Source organism: Cyanistes caeruleus, chromosome 1, assembly GCF_971803275.1.
Source record: "Cyanistes caeruleus chromosome 1, bCyaCae1.hap1.1, whole genome shotgun sequence".
NCBI classification, from domain to species: domain Eukaryota; kingdom Metazoa; phylum Chordata; class Aves; order Passeriformes; family Paridae; genus Cyanistes; species Cyanistes caeruleus.
The window spans coordinates 53,690,628-53,714,173 of NC_141701.1; the positions used below are offsets into that span (position 1 = coordinate 53,690,628).

Genomic DNA, 23,546 nt, shown 5'->3' on the forward strand with positions numbered 1-23,546 from the left:
AGTTTCAAAGTAAAGGGTTTTAAACATCTGAACAAAGGACAGAGGCCAAAAGCTGAAGATTAATGCATTCAGATAAGCAACATGGCTTAATTACTAGCTATTGTTCTAATCAGTGCTATTAACCATAAATATCATATTCTGAGAGGTGTTTAGCCACTGATTTTAATGGAAATTAAAAGAGCCTGAGTGCATCCCACTTGACACAGAGTCCATTATTAGAGTGCTCTCTGGACATTTTGAATTGGGCATTTCTCCAGCAGCAAATCCTTATGTGACACAGCACAAGCAAGGTCTTGCTCTGCAGTGGAAAAGTCTAGGAGCCATGTATTTTACACATTTCACTTAAATTATTAAGATTAATTATTGCTCTGCTTATTCCCTAGAACTCTGTTCTAGGAAAAGATTACCAAATAAGATAAATAGTCACTTGAAAATATTTTAGACATTTCCATCCATGTAATTTAAATAGTCTTTACAGACCCCCAAAAGTAGATTCCTGAGATTTTTATTTTTCCATGTTATAATATCCTTTTACAAAAGGATACAAAAGTATCCTTTTACAAAAAGTACAGTTCCCTAATATACTAATTGTATATTTATAATATACTAACATGTAACCATTTTGGACTTGGCGTTGTAGCTGTGATGAGCACTTGTACATCAATTTTTCACTGAATGTCTCATTTTGACTTTGCAGTCTCTAAACTGTCCCTTGAGCAGTGTGGTAGCATTTGTGAGCAGACATGAGGCTGGATGCTCCACTGATAGTGGAGTGCAGTGACTTCATTCTGTCATGAACTGAGTTGCCTGCATGGAGCAATTGATGTGTGAATGTAATTTTTTAGAATTTCTGGTAGTTAAATGTTGCCCTGAGAATTAAACCTTCTGATCCTGTTTTCATAGTTTCTAGCCACTTTCCCAGGAAAGTAACTATAAACATAGATGTTTATACATTCCATTAAAGAAATGTCTTCTCATGACCAGTGAGGTTGGGAAGGTGGTAACCTGACTATCCAATCCCTGGTCATTGTTGAGAATCTATAAATACTGGAACTATGGAATAAATTGCTGTCTTTTTCCTGTCACACATTGAGCTGTGTCTGTGTGAATCATTTAGTGTCCAACAGTGACAGTTAAACATTTCTACTGGAAGTCAACTACCTCCAACCCTTCCTAGAATTGATTATTAATTACTCTGTGGGATAAAGTGACAGTAATACTAATGGGAAACTGTGCAGATTAACTCTGGAAGACTCAGGAGGAAAAGAGGATTGCACTTCACATACTAGTTTTTCTGCAGATATGGAGAGATGGGAAATTTTTCTGTGCTCTAGTAAGGAGAAGAACTAAATTACTATGTAGGAAGTGGTTGCTGATAACACCAGTTTTCTTCTCTTTCCACTAATTCTTGCTTCTTTTCCAACCAGATTTTTATTATAGATGTCAGAATTTCCCTGCTGGATTATGTCTTTGAATTGCTGAATTTGTTTAATCAAACCCTTGTGTTTAAATGGATTTATGTTCTCATTTAAGAGACAACCTCTTTGATTACTTTCTGTTCCAGGGAGAGGCGTAATTCTGTGACCTCCTGTACCAGGCTGTAGCTAGTAGATGAGATATGATTGCAGGCAGAAACAGGCTCACCCTCTCTCTGCATTCACTTCCACTTCTTGATTAGAAGCAAAAGGGATAGATTTAGCTGGATGTAGAATCTAAACTAATAGCTTCAGTTTGGAGTTGATTTGCACACGATTGAATAGAAGAACTGTCAGAACTGGCCTGTGTTCTGTCTGTAAGAGGCTGCTCAGATATATTCACTATGATTCTTGCATCAAGATTCTTTCCTCCTCAATCAGCTAAAGACCATGTGGTAGGATGCCCAGGCTTGATTTAAAAAAGAACCCAAACAACCCACCCACAACAACTCAAATCTCTAAGTACTGTGGAATTGCTGGCTGTTTTCTAGTTTTATATTTTTTGTAGATGCAAGTGTACACATGGCAGGATCCTGCTGTACTCAAAGGATGCAGCTCTGGAGGACAAACAAAATCCAAGTCGAATTTGCAAATAGAAAACTATTGCTTCCTTTGTATGTGTTTCTAATCCTTGTGGAAACCTGGTAAATGAATTGCTTTTAATCAACATCATAAGCTATTACTTAATATTTAGACCACTTTTTTTAGAAGTGTAATTATGGTAAGTCAGTTCAGAATAGCTGAGATGCACAAGGAGTATAATGAAAATATACCCCTTTTCCTAACTTCTCTTGGATCTGGTAATCAAGGTGTGATATTTCATAAGTGCCATTTTAAACATATACAAATAGCTGAAAAATAGAAGAAAAAACTTCTTTGAGGTAGTGTCACAATAGTGAAACAGGAAAAAGAACAAAGCTCTTGCTAAATAATATCATTAGATAATTACAGACTTTTTGGTTTGTGTAAATCCTCTATCATTTGCTCTAACTGCATTAATTATGTACTCCATTATAAGAGGGTGACAGATTATATATCTGCTATTAAACAGTTTGAGCCTTAGACCTTTCACAGACATCTTTTGTGGACTCTGCTGTATTAGTAGAATAATTACTATTGAGTTGCACTGATAGTTGGTTTGGCTAGCTCCAGTAAAATTACAAAAAACCCTTAGAAAATAAGGCTAACTCCTCTGTTCCCTGGTCCCAAGGCAGAAAGACTTACACCTATTCTATTTACACAGATTAATTTTCTAACCTCTTATCAAACCCCTTTATTTCTGTGTATGTCACAACCTTCTTAAGTGTTTCCTCATATGTGAATTGAATTTCCTTTGTTGCAATCAAAATCAGAGTAGTACAGAAATAGCATGATTTAGAAATGGAAATTGTGTTTTGACAGACTTGTTCTAACAGAACAATTACTTTTTCATACTAACTGCCTAGTTTTTGCTTTCATAAGAGAAAAATGAAAAAGAAAGTAAGGGCAAACAATGAACTGTGAATGATTTTGATACTGAGGGACTCAAAGCATCCTTTGAGAGTTTTAGGTCAGCCTTTTCCTGATCCTATTTTTCGTATGGGACCGGCTTTTCTGACATATATTATTGTTGTAATTGTGGGTAACTAATTGAATACCACTGTTTCTAGCCATTTTGCCTCTGCAAACCCATTTATTTAATTGTCCCAGGATATTAGAAGCAGTCCGGGAACACAGGACCAAGAAAGACTACAACTTAAACTTATTCACTGCCCTGCAGCAGAAGGAAATCAAGGATGGTAAATCAGGAAGTCACATATCAATTAAATTTTTTTGTCTCAGATAATAAAACATTTGACATTTCTCTGACAGGAGGGATTTGACTGCTATGACTGAAAACATGACCACTGAAGAATCTACCATGGAAGAGAGCAAGAGAGCTCAAGGGATGGTCGGTATGTTCACACGGGCACACAGTCAGAAAAATAGTCAGAAAGCAGTTCATGCTCAAGGATGCCAAAAATCTGGTGGTAAAAGAAACCATCACACCCAGCAGACTTCCTCCATCCATCCTGGAGAAGCCAGATGTGTCACCTGACATGTGATGTTATCTGTGTTTGTGTGGGCAAGCTGGGGTGATGGATACACTTGACCCCCTTAACCAAACTAGCAATGATTTGGTAAAGCATCCAAAGAAGGTAAAGGCCTGGGACACAGGCCAAGAATTCCCTAAGAAATTCCACTAAGGGGCAGAGTGGCTCAATGAGCATTGATGAGCTTGATGAGCTTGGAATGCCAACAGTGAGATTAAAATGTGCATAGTGGATGGTTTTACCAAGACTCACTAATGAAGGAACAGAGAAAACTGGGCACAAGGTGTATCATGCACACTCTTTCCTTGGTATGCAATTTGACTGTGAGCCAGCTGCTGTATCCCATGAATGTGACAGCCTCAGTGAGCCTTCTTTGAGCTCCCCCTGCTAGGCAATGTGGCTGTATGGCCATGAAACCTCAGGGTTGCTCCTAGGAGCAGGGAGAGCCTTCTACTAGCAACAGATCTTTGGATGAGTCCAGTTTGAGTTCTTTTTAAATTGCAACTGGACTGCGTGCTAGTGACCCACCCCTTGAGCTGGGACATCTCTCAAGACCTGAGATTCCTTACTTGAGACTGAGAGCTCCTTCTTCACCCAAAGTGAAGAGACCCCTTATTCACAACAGATATTCAGTAAATTGCTGAGATCTTGCTAAATTAATACTAATGAAACCCATGCAGTTAATTCCTTTAGTTATGAACCGTTTTCCAGCTCTGAGACTAAGATTAAATCTAGCCACACCTAAGCTTCCTGAGGAGTTCAGAAAGTAGGGGGGTCACCTCTGAACCTCATTACTCAACAAGAGAGGTCTCTTGTTCCCTTTTATGTCTTGGACCTCTGTGTATATCGTTATAAATTATTTTAACTTGATTTTCCTATGGGTGTTTGATCCATGTGGCAAGTAAGAAGGGCTTGTAAGAAGCCCGTGTAAGAAGGTTTTCATCCATGCTGTAGGAAGCAGAATAGTTTATGACACAGAGCAAAGAATAAAGAAAGGAAGGGATTAAGCCTCAAAGAGCAGTTTTGAGCTATAGGGAAAGAGAGTATTTCTTAGGAATTACAAGGAGGTGGTGAATGCTGCTTGGTGATGCTGTGTCTGAAGACAGAACATACATGAAAAGCTGCAAATAGATAAATGTGGCTTGGTGTGGCTGGAAGAAGAGTTAAAGAAGGGAAACGCAGCTGACGTGTCAAACATCTTAAGGGAAGAAAGGTTGTATATATAAGGGTCTACTTGATATATGTCTGTGCCTCTTTATATGGCAAGACTAAGAGCAATAGGATTCCTTCATGGAAAGGCCTATGAGCTCACAGGACTCTGCTCTGGTGAAGTCTCCCAGATCACCCCTCTATGGATGATTTTCCAGTCTGTGTGTGGGGTGCACCTTGGGGTGCCAGAAAGCCTGTCATGGTTCCTCATTATGTTCTGGGTTGAGAGGCACCATGATTTTCTGCATTGGCAGCATGTATGGATGTAAGACTTGGGCAACAAGGTGAAGAGGATAAGAAAAGGGAACAAGCATAAAATAAGCATGGTGAGATTTCCAGATGAAGGGTCTTAGACAGATGTTGCAGTGTATAGTTGCCTCTTATGTGGTGCTATATTGGGTTTAAGTGCCAAAGTTTTAGTCTCAGCAGAGATCAGGAGCTGCCTGCCCCAGGTTGGATAGAGTCGATTCCAGATGGCTCTAAAAGAAGATCATGGCTGGCCAAGGTTGAGTCCATCAGTAATGCTGGTGACACCACTGTGAAAACATATTTAAGAAAGGGTAAAGAATGCTGTGCAGCAGCTGTGAGAGAGAAGAGTGAGAAAAATGTGAGAGAAATAGGTTTCTTCCCTTGTGAAGTGGTGTTGATTCACATTGTTTGAATCACCTCATAGGAACTCTGAAGATTCCAAGATGAAGCAATATGTAATCACTGATTCTGAGAATATCTGTGCTGCCTGAACCATGACACTGTAAGAAGCAACTTCAAAGGAGCAACTGATAGTGTATAATTTATCTGTCCCTTGATGTTACAAAAGATTAAATTGAGCCTATTAATTTCTGTTTGCGAATGGATTTGTATTTGTCATGAGATTATAGGAGGGTAAAGGGAAAATAAATGTTGGTTCATTTTCTACCTGCTAAGAAGTATGATTAAGTAGATGATAAAGTAATTGTTCAAATGACAGTGATTACTAAATGTATCAGAGTAAATTATACCTTATCCTGTATGAGCAATAATTTTTTTTTGTTGTCTTTTTTTTCATATTTTTTTTTCTGCTGGAAAACATTACTGTACAGTGAAAAATCGTTATTTCCTTATTTACAGAGATTCATGTGGCTTTGGCACCAGAAAGCATTCATTATCCATTTTAAAGTATGTCTCAAGGCAAACTAAGTAATGACTCAAAGATCTTCGGAGAGCATCGAACCCCATGAAGCACTTGAAAATCATAATTTATGTAATAAGGTTAAAAAATAAGAAGGTGTTCTAAATAACAACATAATCATAGAGATAAGATGCCCACAATTTTTATTGGTAACACCAGAATGAATTATCTCTTTATGACTCAAGAAAGCAGCAGAAGAGAGGTTTTAATGTTAAACTGCAACGGGAAAAACTAGGTTAAACATTAGAATCAGGGTTTATGAAGTCCTGAAGAATGCAGTGTGCTATTGGGACAATTTAGACTAACATCAGAATTAGTGTTAAAAAAAAATAGTGACACTTCTTTATGCCTCTCTTTCTGTGAGATTCTGCCCCTTTTTGTTTTTTATTTTCTTTTTTTTTCTTCTTTTCTTAACTTCAGGAAAATTCCAGAACTGTTTCCTGCAGTTTAAGCAAATCAAACCAACTATGACTTGATCACTAGGTCAGAAACATAATCCAAAATCAGAAATAATAAGATTAGCAACTGCTTGGAACACAACAGTTTCTATTAGATTTGACACGGTACTATTCATTGGACAGGAACCTGTATGCTGAAGCAAAGGAACAGAGGCCTTATCTTAGTTTGAAAGAGCAAATGTATGTCTAGAAAATAAATAAAAAAAATATGAATAAATAGAAACAGAAAGAAAAAAAATTTTTAGGCAAATAAAAAAAAAAAAAAAAGAAGAAAGGACAACAACCCATCTTTTTTCCTAGACATATAATGACTTAGTCTGGCAGGCAGCAGTGGAGGTCATCTGAATTAGCCCCTTGCTCAAAGCAGGGTCAATGTAAACCTGGTGCCATATTGCAATCTGCAGTGCTCAAGGCTGTGTCCAGCAGAGTTTAGAATAGATCTGAGTGTGGAAACTTCACAGCTTTTCTGACTGACCTGTAGCAGTGTTTGAGTGCTCCAATTTAGACATATTTATAATGTATGGGATCAAAAGTTCATGCAAGGGATACAGTGGTGCTTAACTGTCTTGAGAACTAGCCTCAGACAGTGTTTCAATCCTGTCCATGAAGTGATGGTAAGTAAATAATTGTATTCTTGTGCTAAAGTAAATCTTTTTTGAATTTATTGTTTTGTGACTGTGAACTGAGTTGAGAGCAACTATTTGAGGCAAAAGGAAGCACCAGTAAATTTTTAAATAAATGTTTAATTTTCTTCAAAAACTCTTTTTTGTTAGTTTGATTAACTACAGAATGCTAATAACTAATATTCAGGCATTTGACAGCTAGTGGTATGGATTTTGGTTTTAGTCAATATGATTATTATCACTAAATCACAGTAAAGAATATAGATACATGAACTTCCTTCATAACTTTATTTCTCCATTTAAATAGATGCTGACATTTTTTAGGGTCAATACCTCATTGTGAATGGGTAAAGAAGAATGATTAGGCACATACACAAGGTTACTCCTTTAGTATGAGATATAATCCTTACTGTGAAACATTCCGAGATTTCCAACTAAAATTAATTTTTAATGTCACAGAAAAGCAAAGAAATGGTTATTTTTAATATGTAACCCTGCAGAAAACTAGTTCCCTAAAAGCAGAAACAATAGCAGAGTTCAGATATTACAAATTGTATTTACCTCAGTAATGTATTAGCTGTGACATTAATTCCACTTAAATGCTAATATTTAAATAAATAATACATTGAGGAGAGAAAAATATTACAAGCTTTATTGCTTTTAATCATATGTCTAACACAAAAGTGGTTTCAAATAAGTCATTAAAGTGCAGATTGCAATGCTAAGCATTTTGTAATGATACCATAAATCTTTAGCTCATCAGTGAGAGGCAGCAAGTGATCTGAGAGCAGCCACTGCCATTGAGTGATGCTGAGCTGCAGGTGGGATGCAGCAGTGTGCAAACAGGGGCTGAGGTGTCTCCTGCTCTCAGATGGGTAGGTCATCCCCTTGGCTATGTGGCTTTCTCTGGGTATGTGGGGTTTACTTGTACAAAGTGGAACAAAGATGCTGACAGGAGAGGTTTAGACAAAATCCAACATAGGATATAAAAAAGCCTAACCAGTTGCCAAATCATTGTTCATATGTGGCAGAGGGTCTCCTGTGTCCCACCTGAGAAATGCCTGGCTTTGTTTCATCCCTGAATTTTACTGCTGATCAGCTGAACTGCCAACAGGTCCTCCACAGGTTGCTGGAGATCCCTGCTATGAGCAGTTGTCACTACACTGAAGGCTGGATGAGGCAGCTGAATCTCTACAACAGAACAGAACATTTCAGCTGGAAGGGCCTTACAGCAATCATTCCATCTGACCACTTCAGGAGTGACCAAAAGTTAAGGCATATTTATACAGGCATTCCCAAATGTTGCTTAAACACTGACAGGCTCAGAGCACTGACCACCTCTCTAGGTGTTTGACCAGGCTCCAGTGTTTGACCACCCTCTCATAAAGAAATGCTTCCTAACCTCCACTCTAAGGCTTCCCTGGAGCAGCTTTGAACCATTTCCATGTGTTGGATCACAGAATACCAAGGAGAAGAGCTCAGTACTTCCCTGTCAAAGCTGCAGAGAGCAGTGAGGTCTCCCTTGAGCCTTCTTTTCTCCTAACTAGACATGCTAAAATTTCCTAGCCACTCCTGTTCTGTCTTCCAGCCCTTTCACCAGCCTTGTTGGCCTCCTCTGGATGGACTCAACTACCTGAACTTCTTAAACTGTGGGGCCCAGAACTGCACACAGAGATAATCTAATTATATTGGGTAGTGTCCCTGAAAACCTTACAATAATTTCTCAATTTTTAATTTCACAAATTGCTCATTAAGTGCTGCTGGGAATTAATGCAGTGATGTGAATTGCCTGTCCAGAAATGACAAACTAAACAAGGTTTTTTGATATGATTTAACATTCTCCTTTTTTTTGCTTATTGTTTCAAATGACAGTCTTATCCACGCAGCCTGTCAGGCACAAAAAAAGGAAAAGACAGTTGGTTAATATGATATCCCAAGTTTCTAGGTACTATTTTCCCTCCCTTAGGAATAAACCTGGGCTTTAATATCATTGTTTTTATTGCAAGGTCTAGCTGGTTGTCATTTTCCAGGTGTTCCCAGCTTGAGGAGGCAGAAACTGTCAATTGACTTGGAAGAATTTTTCTTTGAGACATCTTACTCTGCTTCAAGTCTGAAATGTTCAATATTTTCCTACCAGGCAGAGGTAGATCTAAGAGAGGGGAAAAAACCACATTTGTTAGACAGTGGTTGTTGTGCCTTAATTTTTGGAAGAAGTTCCTGGAGACTAATCATTAGAAATGAACAAGCAGCATGTATTTTGACTTATAAACTACCAGTTTCTCTGGAATCTCTTTTGAGAATAGCTCTTAATGTATCAGATTGCTCAAGTTTGGAAAGAGTCATTCTCGCTCTGGAGCTGGGGAAGGGGAAAAGGTGAACCAGTTGCATAAACAGAGATGTCTAATATTATTCTGGGTGGTTGTGTAAGATATCCCTTCAGGTCCCCAGTTGCAACTCCGAAAGGAAGAAAGTTCTTGTGTCATATCCACCAGCCCACCTTTAGATGTGTGTGAGTGTTGGGGTCTCCGATGACAGCGAGCACCCAAGTTTAGGCAGCTGATCCGTGCACTAGGATGCTAAAGTCCACCCAATTAATCAAATGACTTTTTTGAGCCCTCCCAACAAACTCACCCAGCTTCTGTCAGCTGAGCATCCCTCTAGGATACACTAGAGTAGCCACTGACTGCAGTGCAAGTACAGATGTGTTGCCTATACATAAATACCAATCCTCTAAATGGCTACCTTGAAATATCTGAATCTAGAGCCCTAAGGAGCTAAATCCCACTTTTACTTACCCAGAATATTTCCCTGGAGGCTGCCATCACTTTAGCTGTGTTGTTCGTTCCTCATTTCTTGGATAGGCTTGCACACATCCTGCTTTCAATTGCTGGATGTAAGAACACAGTAATCTTCCATTTAGTTTTTTTTTTTGTACTCATCTATTTTATTTCTATGTGAGGGACAATACAATTAAATTGTTTATTTAATTCCGAACAAAAATCATAGGACTTTTTTTGCCCTGAATTAAGCCTTCTGATAATATTTTCATAGTTTTAGTTACTTTCCCATGCAAGTCCTGTAAACATAAGTTGTTTATCACATTGCTTCTAAGAAATGCCTTTTGATGGGCGTTTCTCATGACCAGTGTGATTGGGAAGGTGGTAACTTAATTATCCAATCCCTGGTCATTGTTGAGAATCTATAAATACTGGAGTCAGAGAATAAAGTCATGGGATTTTGTTCTGACACTGAGAGTGGTCGTGTGAATCATTTAGTGTCCTTTAATGACAGACTTTTCCATTAGTCTCTCTGTCTCCTCTTCGTTTTGTGTTTTTTTATTTTAAATGTTACCTTTAAAGAACCTTCAAAGCTTACCTATATTATAAAATATCTGACTTTTTTGGTAGACTGAACTTATTTTACATCTAATACAGGAGAGACAGGTACCCATTAAAGCAGCTCTTACTGCAGGATGTTTAAATTGCCTATTAGACTGACTTAAATTGTCAGGTACAGATTGTGTCTATACAGGATGCTCCCCCCTGATTTATATTCACATAGATTTAACAGCAAAACTTTGTAGTTTTGATAGGTGTTATTAAAATGAACAGTGCTTTATTCAGAAATCTTGTGGAATGGAGTACTGGTATAATTTTTCACAGTGTTCAGTACAGCAATGAAAGCAGTTCCTCTCTCTTTAAGAGACATAGTTATAGACTGCTCTTATTAATATTGAATTAAATGTTCATCAGACACTTGTTTTCTCCTCATCAACACAAAAATTAACACATCAATTCCATACGAAGGTTCTCTGATTCAAACAGAGATATTTACATCACATTGACATGTTCTAAACAATTTCTGTGAAAATTGCTTCTGAGTTGATTTCACACATAGAAAATGAAATCTGTATCTATTATTTAAAAAAAACAAAACCAAACCAACCCAACAGAAAAAATCCCCTAGAGAGACAATTCTTTTCTCTGCTTCAGCTGTGACAGAAATATAATTCAGCATCCTCAATAGGATTCATTTTTGAGTATATTCTGCTTAGCTAGATTTAGCAGAAAAATCTGTTTATCTTTGTGAGTGCTATTCAGAGACAGCTAGAAATATTGTAGGAAGATATACATGTGGGACATGAAACCAGAGTGTATGGATCTGGGCTTTTTATGCTATTATCAATTTTAGAGGAAACAACTGTTAAGATTAGTGAAGCAGTAGTTTACAAAGATGTCTTAGATTTTCTGGAAAACTGCTTTTCTTCTCATATGTGTTGCAACTGTCCAGCATTGGCATCAACAGCAATTGCAGAAGAAGAGTTACTGGAACATAAACTAAGTGCAAGCATCTTGGACAGCAGCAGAGATAAAGACAGGAATCTGGTGGGGCCTTTGGTGTGCGTGTGTGTGTGTGAGGGATTTTTTAAAATTGTTATTTCTTTTCTTCTAATTATTATAAAGGAATTGTAATCAGTAACTTGATCCAGTGGAATAGAAACATATAAACACATGTCCAAATATGGGAGAACAAAACTTTACAGACCGACCAAGCTGTGTCTATGCCAGCAGCAGGACTGTCTGATGTTACCACTGTGGTGATGTGGTGCCCATTCTGGTATCCCCAGCTTCTCCTTGGAGTGCTGGTGAAGGTGTTTGGCACTTCTGTTCTGGACAAGTGTGGCTTAACAAGTCTTTAGCAACCAGCATATTCTGTGAAATATGATCCTGCATGTAGTGTCAAATCCTATTTTCACCTGGATCTAGTCAAGTCTCCTGCATTGAAAGTAAATGGAAACATTGATTTTTTTTCTTCTTTGTGTGTGTTTTTGTTTTTTTGTTTGTTGATTTTCCCCAAACACATCCCAGTGCTGCACTGAAGGCATTAGACTTGAAGAGTTTTTGTCACTTCATTTTAATCAAATTTATGTAAAGTTGCTACTGAAATTATCTGTGCTACTGCCTCACAACATTTGGTCTGGAGGCTGTTCACAGAATAAAACAAAAGCTCCTAGAAATGATGAGGCACCTATTTCTGTGAAAGAAAATGGTTGAATCTCACAGGACTGCTTCAGGAAAGACAATTTCCCTCTGATATAATTTCATCAGTTCTAAATGACACTTCCCACTTTTACTGTGATTAACTATGGATTAAATTTTAAAAATTTATTTGTTCAAAGAAAGATCCTGTGATCCATCTGAAACATAATGAGACTGTTAGATGCCAATGTTTTTTTTTCTGGATCATTGTAAGTATGTTTGCAGAACCAGCAAAGCCAAGTACTTCCTTCCTCTGAGGAATTTATCTCAGCAATCTTTTCCAAACAGCTTCTTCCCTTTTTAATTATATGACACATTTCATAAAAGTACTTAGCCAATTTTATTGTTTCTTATGTTTTACTTGATGAATATTTTGATTTCATGAACAGATGCAATAGGGAGCCTGAAGTTACCAAGAAAATCATATTTAATTAAAAAAAATATTATCTATTGAAATATTGTAGGAGCCATTGCATCTAAATCAGAACCAGGAAAATCTGGATCACTCTGCTCTGCAGAAAAGCAAATTTAAAGCCTTAGGCCGGAAAACTGTGGACAAATAGTCTGCAGAAGAAAGGTGGCCTGAAGAAGGTTGTTGTGGTTCCTGTTTGTGAGGGAGCAGAACTTTTCATATCCTTCTACAAAATGTCTGGCTGGTCTCTTTTGATAGAACTACTAAAGTGCATTGAGTTGAATTTCCTCTTATATTTTTAGGTGATACAGGCTTCACTCAGACTTGTTCTTCTAGGCTCATTTATCCAGTCTGATAACATCAAAATTTTTCCCACCTCTGTCAAGCTCTCCCTCAAAATATTTATGTGTTGCTTTAAGAAACTTTATGTACATGCCTAGAAATTAAGTCTTAGTAAAGAGGGTATTAATGAAGGGGCTGATGTTTTTAGGCTGATTATGACTTTGCTATGTGATGTGCTGTTGCAGGTATCAGAGATTGTTTAAAAAGTGTTTCATTAGCAGCTCTCTATATAGAGTTCCTGCTAATAGACCAACTGGATTAAAACCCACCTAGCAGACAGAAGATGACTGGTAGTATTTTTCTCTGTGGCTCAATGGAATTGCCCAGGACAGAAGCTCTTCTCTAACAGGATCTAGAAACATGGCACATTCTTAATTTCTGTCTCAGAGTTAAAATAAGAAAGACAAATCTCTCTCTGTCTCAAAGCTTTTATGGATTATTCATGACTAAGAGTCACTTAATTCTGGTTTTGCTTGGAAGCTGGATAGATGCTGCAAGATAATTGCAAAAATAATGGGAAAGGTTTAAGGCTTCATTTTATGAGATTTCCCTTTCAGGATATATCAAAACAGCAGAAAAATAAATCATGGGTCTAGAACTAGTAATTACAATGAAGAAATTTTACCTTTTCTTATCAGCAGCTGTGTGATAGATGCATCACACAATGTAAAACCAAAAATTAGATTCAAAATTGCAGACTGAGGGAAAAATTCTGTTCAAAAAAAGCTGTTCAAATAGACATGATGCCCAGTCTGATGGAATTTCAGATTTAGAACTTGATCATTAGATACTCCCGCAATGCAAATATTAGAAAACACAAAAAATGTGATGGGAGATAAGATAGGTTTTAAATAAAATCTCAGTTATGTTCAATCAGGTATTAACCTGTGTACTCTGTAGTTCACTTGGTACTTTACAAAAATTAGGAAATGAAAATCCCACTTTCATCTGCCTAGTAGCTCTGAGTATCATTTTGAAAACTTTATTCGTGTGCAGAGGCTTAAATGTACACTTACTGAATAATGCAACCATGAGGGAAAAGTTAATAATGAAAGCACTTGCACTTCTTGAAAATAACCCACTAAATCCCAGCCAGCACAGCTCTCAAATAGCCAGTATTTGCTCATGTCAGTTTGAATCCCTTTAATCTTTTGACATAACAGACAGCATAAGCTAAAGTCAAGTCTACCTGCCTATGCATCCATATAAGAATTGTGTCTAGCTAATCGTAACTCTGTGGAACTCTGTTCAGTGGTATAAGTATCAGTATTATCTTAACATTCTAACCTGTGGTTCCACAATCTGACTGACAATCTGATCAATCTGATTTATCTGCAATCTGATTTTGACATATGAGAGAAATAATTTGCATTATTTACAGGAATATTGTTTTGCTGCTTTGACTGATACAGTTATGAGAGGTAAAGATGCAGCTATTGGCTAATGGAGTGGTGCCTCAGGTGTGAAGAACAGTGGAACAAAAGCAAAGAATCACAGAATCAGTGATCAGATTTGGAAGGGACCTCTGGATGTCATCTGCTCCAACCTCCCCACTAAAGCAAGGTCACTTACATCTATTGGCCAGGACCTTGTCCAGATATTTTTTGAACATCTCAAAGAATGGAGACTCCACAATCTCCCTGGGCAAACTGTGCCAGTGCTAGGTCACCATCAGAGTAGAAGAATGTTGCCTGATCTTCAGAGGGAATTTCCTGTCTTTCAGTTTCTGCTCATTGTCTACTGTTCCATTCACCACCCTCAACCATTCCTTCATTTTCTTTGCATCTAAGACACCTGAGTTGGAGATATGAGTTGGCATATCTGGTTTGGTGGCACATCCCAAGGCATCTGAACGTTATTCACTAAGAAATCATGTTCCAACATGGAACTTGTTTGCTAAACTGAGGAGCAATCTGGTAACTGTTGAACAAAAATGAAAATGATTAATGTTTCTCCCTACTCATAGAAAGACAGTTAAGAGGCTTAGAGCTACTTCAGAAACAAGAACAGCAAATAATTTGTTGTGTTCCATATTTATTGCAAAATTGCAGTATAAGAGATGATTCAAGAAATACATCTCTTGCAAAAAAACCCCTAAGACATTATTAGCTGACGTGGAAGCTTAACCTTAGAAGTGTTCCTTTTAAAAGTGAACAAGAGGGGTAATGGGACAAAACAACATATTATGCTATCAAAACCCTTTGCTTTGTAATGCACTGTGAATCACAGCATTTTTTCCCCTTCTTTTATGCAGAGTTGCTCAGCTGAGTCCACCAATTTCCAAATCAAAACACACCCCCATACCCAGAGTATATATCATTACTAAATCCCTTTTCTATAGTCTCACTAGAAGTGTATGCCTGTATCCTTAAAATCCAATGGAACTTTCCTGACATCATTCACAACAATGTGTGCTCTACAACAGTAATCTTGATAAAACAGGTAAAGCTACACGTGTTTAATAGCAATAGTAAAAATAAAATTTAAAAAAAGGAAAAAAAGTGTGTTTGTATCTTGCCAATATTTCTTGAAAATAAATATTATAACAGGTGCAGGTGTAGACAGCTGTGAGGATTTGTGCCTATGAAACAATAAATAGCATGTTCAACTTCATGCTCTGAAAGCAGAAACTGTGGAAACTAAAACCAGAGAATGAAATAAAATAAGTATATACTTCTGCTGTATGCAGGAGATTATTGCTGCTGACTACCAGTGCATGAGTTATGTCGAGCAACTTTCAATGAAAACTCATTCACTGTTGGTAGTTGTTGTCATGGGAAAGGGAAAGACAGAAGTCTGATGCAACTGAACTGTAGGAAAAAAGATGCTCTAATTGGATTATTTGGGGCTTTTTTTGTGTGATGCACTGATGCTGGGTACCTGGGGGATGCAGAAGGAAACTAGCGTGGCAGTCATATGTGGGTGTTTGATTATTTGCAGTGATGGCTGTAATTGCATTTTATTTGGGCTGAGTGATGTTCATTTTCTTCACAGCACTGTTGGAAGGACAGTTTATTCTTTGCATAGTGGGATATTTCAATCTGACACTAATAGTAAAGGAGCCATTACTCATGACTATGATTGCTAGTTTAATTCTTCCACTATGATGCAGGCTGATAGCTCCATACAAACAGAGCCCTTTAACTCAGAATGGTTTGGAAAATGGCCAGAATTTGAGATTCATCTCAGGGAATTGGCAATTTATTCCTTGATGAAAGAGAATTTTTGCCATGCAAAATAAAGACAAACTCTGTATGAAAGTAAATGGATCACTTCTCTAACACTCTTCCAAGTTTCTTGTGTTCAAGATTTTCCTTTTCTACAGCACTTGTGTGCTGGTAATTATTGTATGTATTCCACATAAGACTAATGTACACAAGATTATTATATATAAGATGTATTAGAATTTTGCAAAATTGCTGTGGTTCCCTGGAATGAGAGGACTCCTAGCACAACTAGCCCATTTTCTTCAGTGATACAAGTTGTGTTAAATCAAAGCTCTTGACTTTAGAGATAAAAGCAGTTATATATTTCCTAAGTATTTATTTTAAGCATTTCAGTTTTTTTCTGTGAGATGTTACAGTTCATGGACATCTGAAACATGTGAAAATGCAGTTAATTAATACAGTGTTCAACTGGCATTCTGTACACATCTATAATTAGAACACATCATTTAGATCTTAGGAGAGATGTGGCTTTCACTGCAGGTATGAAATATAGAAACTTCTCCCAGTACCTTTACTCTCTTGTCATTGGTTTATTTGCTTATTGTGATTTAACAATAATATTATAGTTATTGCTATTGTTACCATAATTATAATTACATTGATCATTCTGCCTGGGGAATGTAAATCTGAATTATTGTTAAAGCTTCTGATTAATTATTGCTAACACTGTCAAGATGGAACCAGCTTAACAAATTGGTGATTCAGCTGCAGTCATCTCCTGCAGGATGAGACACTCAAACTACAGGCCATGAAATAGAGTAAACCATTACCTGGCTTATTCCAGCTTTCAGTGACATGAGAAATACCGTCTTCAGAGATTTATTCTTTAAGGATCAGTGTGTTCGAATGAACATTATAATTCCTCTTTTCCACAGGGCTTACCTTCTGTAACATATTTTCTTTGGTAACTGAGAGGGATTTTTGGAGAAATGGGATTTTTGGATGATATTTTTAAGTCAGAAGACTTTTAATAATGTTTTGACTGAAAAATATTTAATATCTTCTTCACGTCTATGGAATTGGCAATTGTTACAAAAAGAGGCATTGTAGTCTTCTACTTGTTATATTTGCACAGTGGATAATATACCTGTTGATGTAATAACTCTTTCAAAACCACTTACTTAAGGGTGGGTAAATACTTGTCTGGGCAAATTTCCCTCTATCTCTTTAGAGAAGAACTAGATTAGGTGCTTGGACTAGATCTCTGACTTTACCCCTTACCCCAGCTGATCACAAGATATGCAGTTGAATTGATAGACATTTTTAGACCCAATATTTAGGGTTTTGAATCATTATAATTATTACCTAAGGTTAGGTTCAAATTTAAAGTGGGATGAAAGCAGAAACATTAGCAGTTTAAAAAAAATTAGATCATTTTAATTCAATTTTAAGTCAAAATTCAGAAAGTTTCTATCCTAAATTAGCAGAATAACAAAGACATGAATAAAATTTGAAAAAAATAGATCTTTCAATAATTAACACCCATAAGTGGGTTAAGGTAAGAACTATTGTGAAAAATTACTTGTATTCTGCTAGCATGGGATGAATTGTCTGTTCTCTTAATATCAAGTCTATGAGTGGATTATGTTTTTCATTAATTTATTTCTAGTCTGAAATGATACCTTTTTTACTCCAGGATCTTCACTTAAGGCTTTTTGCTATTGTCAGCAATGCAGGTCTTTTTGCTGGACCTAAACAAGAGGTGATAGTTGTTCTTTTATGTATTCTTTTGTGTATTGAGCTGAAGCTGCATTTCTGTTCCCTATTACTTTATAATTTACTTTATGTGCAGTCATCCATATACTCTACCTCTTAATTAAGGTCTCAAGACCTTATTATTTTCATTCATTTCTGATTCTAACTTTCACAAACAGCAAGCACAACGTTGTTTTTTTTGGCATTGTTTCTAATTGTTTATGTCACTGCCAGTCACTGATCCTCCAGTTTAATTTTCTTTCAACAAACCAAAGACAAGAGAATATTCAAGGCCTTTCTTTACTCTGTTCCCACCTGAACACCTTTTCCTTTTCTGTTTTGGCCCCAAGCTTCTTTGTTTACCTACCACCTTTCAAATGAAAGTCTCAGCATCTTTCCAGGTTGTCATTGGTTCAGAATATAGCAATTCATAAGAGCCATACTGCCAAAGTTATCTAACAAATATATATATATATGTAAAATTGAATCATCTGAACTGTTGAAGTTGGAGGTTTCATTAAATCAGCTGAGAAATTGGAGCTGAAGAGTATTAAGAAAGTTGATTTCTTATCTGTTTACTTGATTGATGAGTCTGGCACACCAGGAATATTTGTGGCTTTTGAATACCCTTGCATGCTACACTGATGTCAGGAACAAGAAGTCTTTGATTCTGAGCTTGCCTCATCCTGGGGTCAATTTCAGACTTCAACTGTTTTAGCTTAAATTTGAACCCTCAACAAAACCTTACATTCATTTAAAATCTCAGAACTTTCTTCCCAGATTTAATTTAATTTGTTTGCTTCAACAAAATACATGCTTTTTGAGTGAAAGTCATCTGCCTTATGATGGATCCAGTGAACACAGGATAAGAACTGACATCTACCTGGAATGGGCTGGAGGGGAAGCCAAGCACTGTAACAGAGAACAGTCCCTCTCAGCAGATTTGTGGCAAAGTTGGGAGCAGGATCCACTCTTGAAACTCTGTCTTGGGATGAAAATGACCCTTCTGAAGTTGCTGGTTGGAAATTTTCTACAGAAATTACCTAGCATAAGATATTTTAAATTACTGCAAAATTTCCCAATCTTTTTATTAGAAATACTGCTGTGCAAATTTAGCTCAAAAGAATTTCTAATGCCAAAAAAGGGAAATCTACTGAAAAAAATAGAAATTGTGAGAACTAGAACAAAGCTTTTGTTCATGCATTTAAAGTGTAGGGTGTTTTATAACTGTAACTCTCCCCAAAATTCAGAGGTTCAAGTGAAGACTGAAAAGTATTCACTTAAAATGCAAACATATAAAGCATTTTAACCCAGGCATACAACAACAGTGCTGAGTGGTATTGTAATGATTTTTCTATTGATTCTGAAATGGCTGTGGGCAGATAATAATAACTACTTGAGCTTGAAACAGAATTCAGAATAACTTTGTCTGCTACATCCTTTTGTGAAGATCAGCAATTAGGAGACTCATAGCATGCTTGCTGATGAAATAAATGTTTCCAGAGAAAGACAGAAAGATATTTACTGGAAAAAGAAAACATTTTCAAGATTATAAGCCCGTCCCTTCCCTTCCCTTCCCTTCCCTTCCCTTCCCTTCCCTTCCCTTCCCTTCCCTTCCCTTCCCTTCCCTTCCCTTCCCTTCCCTTCCCTTCCCTTCCCTTCCCTTCCCTTCCCTTCCCTTCCCTTCCCTTCCCTTCCCTTCCCTTCCCTTCCCTTCCCTTCCCTTCCCTTCCCTTCCCTTCCCTTCCCTTCCCTTCCCTTCCCTTCCCTTCCCTTCCCTTCCCTTCCCTTCCCTTCCCTTCCCTTCCCTTCCCTTCCCTTCCCTTCCCTTCCCTTCCCTTCCCTTCCCTTCCCTTCCCTTCCCTTCCCTTCCCTTCCCTTCCCTTCCCTTCCCTTCCCTTCCCTTCCCTTCCCTTCCCTTCCCTTCCCTTCCCTTCCCTTCCCTTCCCTTCCCTTCCCTTCCCTTCCCTTCCCTTCCCTTCCCTTCCCTTCCCTTCCCTTCCCTTCCCTTCCCTTCCCTTCCCTTCCCTTCCCTTCCCTTCCCTTCCCTTCCCACCAATGGATGAAACACTCAGCCTGGTGCTCTTCTTCTATTAAATGGAGAACCTCTGTGGAAATCTGTGAATGAAATGAACACACTCTAAAATTCCTTTTAAAGAAAGGAGAATGCAGACTTAGTCCATTAACCAGTGCAGAGATGTGGGATGGGTCTATGGCCTTGCCCACTCTTACTGTGTCCAGATCCCTGTGGATTTCTGGGAATGGATAGTTAGCAGGCAAATCACTGCTACTGGAGAGACAGACTGTCCACTGTAGGGACTCCACCTGTCTTCAAACATTTATAGATCTGCCACAGAAGTACAAAGATTATGCCACATGAGATTTTTGTGTAATATCATGGTGTGGAAAAGCTTCTGGTACCCTTTTTTCCACTTTTTCCTTCCAAATGGAATCAGTTGGAGTGGAAACACTGGTTTATTTTATTTATTTTCCTTTTCATTTAAATTAGTGTACTATTTTCCTCTTTTTGTTCATTGATTAAAATGTTAACTGGAAATCAGTACATTCATAGTCCCACTTGAATGATTCACTGATTTACTGCAGAATCGCTATGTGTTTGCAGTTCCAGAACGGTATTCAGTCCATTTGGCAGATTTCATAGAAGAGCCATTTTAAAATATTTTTTCTAGATAGATAGGATGACTTGATATATTCCACAGTTTATTGGTTTTGAGATACTATTGGCATTCATAACACTGCTGACAAAATGGGGAAACATAGTAGCTGTTTTGTTTGGTGAATTTTTCACTCTTTATGCCTTTTCATATAAGAAGACCTAGTCCTGTCAATTGTATGACTTCTAGCCTTTGTTTCTTGCCAACAGTGCTAAAGATTTTCTGTTATATTTCTTTTTAATGAATATGATATGGTTATCACTTTGGTGTTTATGCCTGTTTTCCTGTTACACCTCCTAGCACTTCTCTGAAAAACAGTGGAAATTAATTTTGCCATATCTAAACATTTTTAATCTGTTTTTAGATTTTCCACAGTTTTCTCTGTCAATTTTACAGCTTTTGTAATTTTCCAAAACCCAGTAATTCTATGTACTACTCGTAAAAATCCACCTTGATACCATTACTCTCAAAATCATGGTATGGACAAAAGGCATCGAACCTTGTTTATGGAGTTGGGATGTTATTGCTGATTGAAATGTATAATCATAATAGAACAATGAGTTGTCCTGAGTCCAGTGCAATGATAGCCCTAATTAACCTAGAAGGGTCTCATTAGTAATACAGTGCAAAATGTTATTCCAGAGCATCAACACATCAACACCTTTTCTTCAGCTGATGGCAAAGCTGGCCTTCCAATGCTGCTCTGATGATGTCTGAAAGTTGGTATTTCTGACTTTCCTGGGGGGACCAGGAGGGATGCTTCACAATGAGCTGACAATTGTATGGCATCTTCACAAGGTGGGTGTGATACTCGTGTCTTGTTTGCCTTTCTCCTCAGTATCTAATCTGCTTGTCTGATTTTGTTTGCTTTTATTTTTTTTCCCCTAAGAACAGCACCTTGCACACTCTTTGTTCACTGTTTCCCAGTTAATGTACTTGCATTCTCCTCGTTGTCTCTGAAACCAATTAGCTGTAACTAATTCAGTGGGCTGCCCTCCCGCCCTGACTGGTGTGACCACTGTGATTAGTGTTTTCAGTCTGAGCCCTCCTGAGACCAGAGGTGTCTGTGCTCTCTGCCCCTGCACATTGCGTTTTGCATGGACCCAGTCCTGGGTTCTTATTCCTGTCAGTCAAACCAAAACTAGTCCAAATTTAAGCAAATTATTTGACTGATAGAAAATTGCTATTGCAGCTAAACTAACTAAAGGTTCTCAGGCCAAGACCTGCCCAAACAAGTTGTGAGACCCTGAGGCATCAGGTAACTACAGAAGATATGGACCCTCATTAGAAATGGCAAAGTTGTATTTGCCAGGCTATAAAGTTAAGTCTGATAAACAGTATGTGCTATATTCTGCTGTTTTAAGACAAATCTTTAAAAACAGATATTTTGGTAAAAAAACAAGTTTCCCTATTTCTCTTGTTCACATTTTCTTGTTTCATAAATCAGTTTTAAACAGTGCAATTGAAGTGCCTGAAATATCATTCTACTTTCTCCTCTTAACAATTTTTAAATTCTGTATTCATTTGTATGTACAGATAATTCTAAGCATTTTTTCCCATTTCTCTTAAAACATTAGACAAATATTAATATTATTTTCTATCATAACTTCATTTCTTGTTTAATTTTAAAAATAAAAAAAAGCTGAGGCTTTATTTCAGCTTATATTCTCTTGTCAGTGCAGACGTCTGAAATACAATGCTCTTTCATTGCATTTAAAGCAAACACGCATCCTGCTTTTTCTTTTAGTATTAACAACACACCATGTTCTTTTTTTTCAGTAAGATTGGTAGAAATGCATGCTATTGCAATTACTGAAGGTGACTTTTAAGACTGACTCAAACTTTGTATTTTCTACAAAGAGCTTGCAGTTCCTCAGGGTGATTGTCCACCCTGAAAACAATTCAGGAACACATTAATGGAACAGACAATGGAACACATTAATGTTTTTTCAGTGTTAGGTCAAGCAGTGGCAGCTGGCCCAGGAGATTCCTATGACTAATGCTATTATTAACAGTAATTTAATATCTCAGGAAGGATTTTCTGCTCTATGAGAAAGTGATAGGAAAACTAGCATTTTAAATCAGACGCAACATGAATGGATTGCACTGGTTTAGGAGACCCAAATTATCTGGTGCTGCCACTGCAAAGTCTAAGCAAAAGACAGTGAGAAGGAGTCCTTCTTGCTGTGAGTAGCATCTCCTGGTATGATGGTTTGGCATTTAGGAAAAAGAAGTAGAATATATTGAAGTGAAGGCTTTGAGAGAGAGAGAGAGACTGCTGGGAGTTTCTTCTCTGCTTGAGACCTGGCCAATAGCTGGCTATTTCTGAAAATTGACAGTATTGTTCACCATTGAAAAGTGAGATCAACCCTGTGAATACCATGATTTAAACCTAAACCTGTGAGTTTCTGTCTCTCTTTGTTTTTGGCTTTGAAAGGTATCAGAACTTCAGTGCAGCTGGGCCCCTGCTTTCCCCGCGGCCTGTACGGCCTTGGTGGGGCGTGTGGCCGGAGCCCAGCAGCTCACGGGTGGGGGATGGAAGCTGTGAGGGGGCAGGAGCCCTTTCCCAGAGGGGCTGAGCCTCCTCAGGGAGCCCACCAAGCTCTGTACAGCAGGGCCACCGGGCCAGACCGGTCCCTGGCTCGGCTGGAATTCTGCCACTGCTGGGTTTCACCAGAGACTGACGAGTAAAGGGAGGGGAAGCCGTCAACCTGTGGCGTGCTGAGATGCTGGCCACACTCCCCCAGGGCAGCCACCAAAAATCTTCCAACGTAAACAACCCCAGCAGAAATCATGAGGCCGTCCACAATGCCTGGGCCAGATTTTAACCCTTTCACTACCCCGATGAGACCTGCAGATGTAATCTGTTTTTCCAGAGAGAGGAAAGTGAGAGTGATCAACATATAAAAAGGCAATATAAACCATTGAAGTCAGTGAAGGAAGGAATCAAGCCTCAGATGGGAAGAGAATGAGGAGATCCTTTAATAAGCTGAAATATTCTTTTGGTAAGGCCATGGAATGGACAATAATGTTCTGAAAATCTATTTTAATTCATGAAAGAGTATTTTGGGGGGGAGTGAAATATTTCAAACTGTATATCTGAGCAAAGGTATCCATTGATGAAGCTGAGCAGATGGTAGAGTAGTTGCGA

General features: G+C 37.9%; 1 long non-coding RNA gene across 1 annotated transcript; it reads left to right on the plus strand.

The window, feature by feature from the left end:
• The first annotated feature begins 1,158 nt into the window (after positions 1 to 1,158).
• On the plus strand, positions 1,159 to 5,596 carry LOC111943606 (uncharacterized). Its single transcript, XR_015288216.1, has 3 exons — positions 1,159 to 1,333; positions 3,327 to 3,409; positions 5,430 to 5,596. It is a non-coding gene; the product is annotated as an uncharacterized LOC111943606 (long non-coding RNA).
• The last annotated feature ends 17,950 nt before the right edge of the window (positions 5,597 to 23,546 follow it).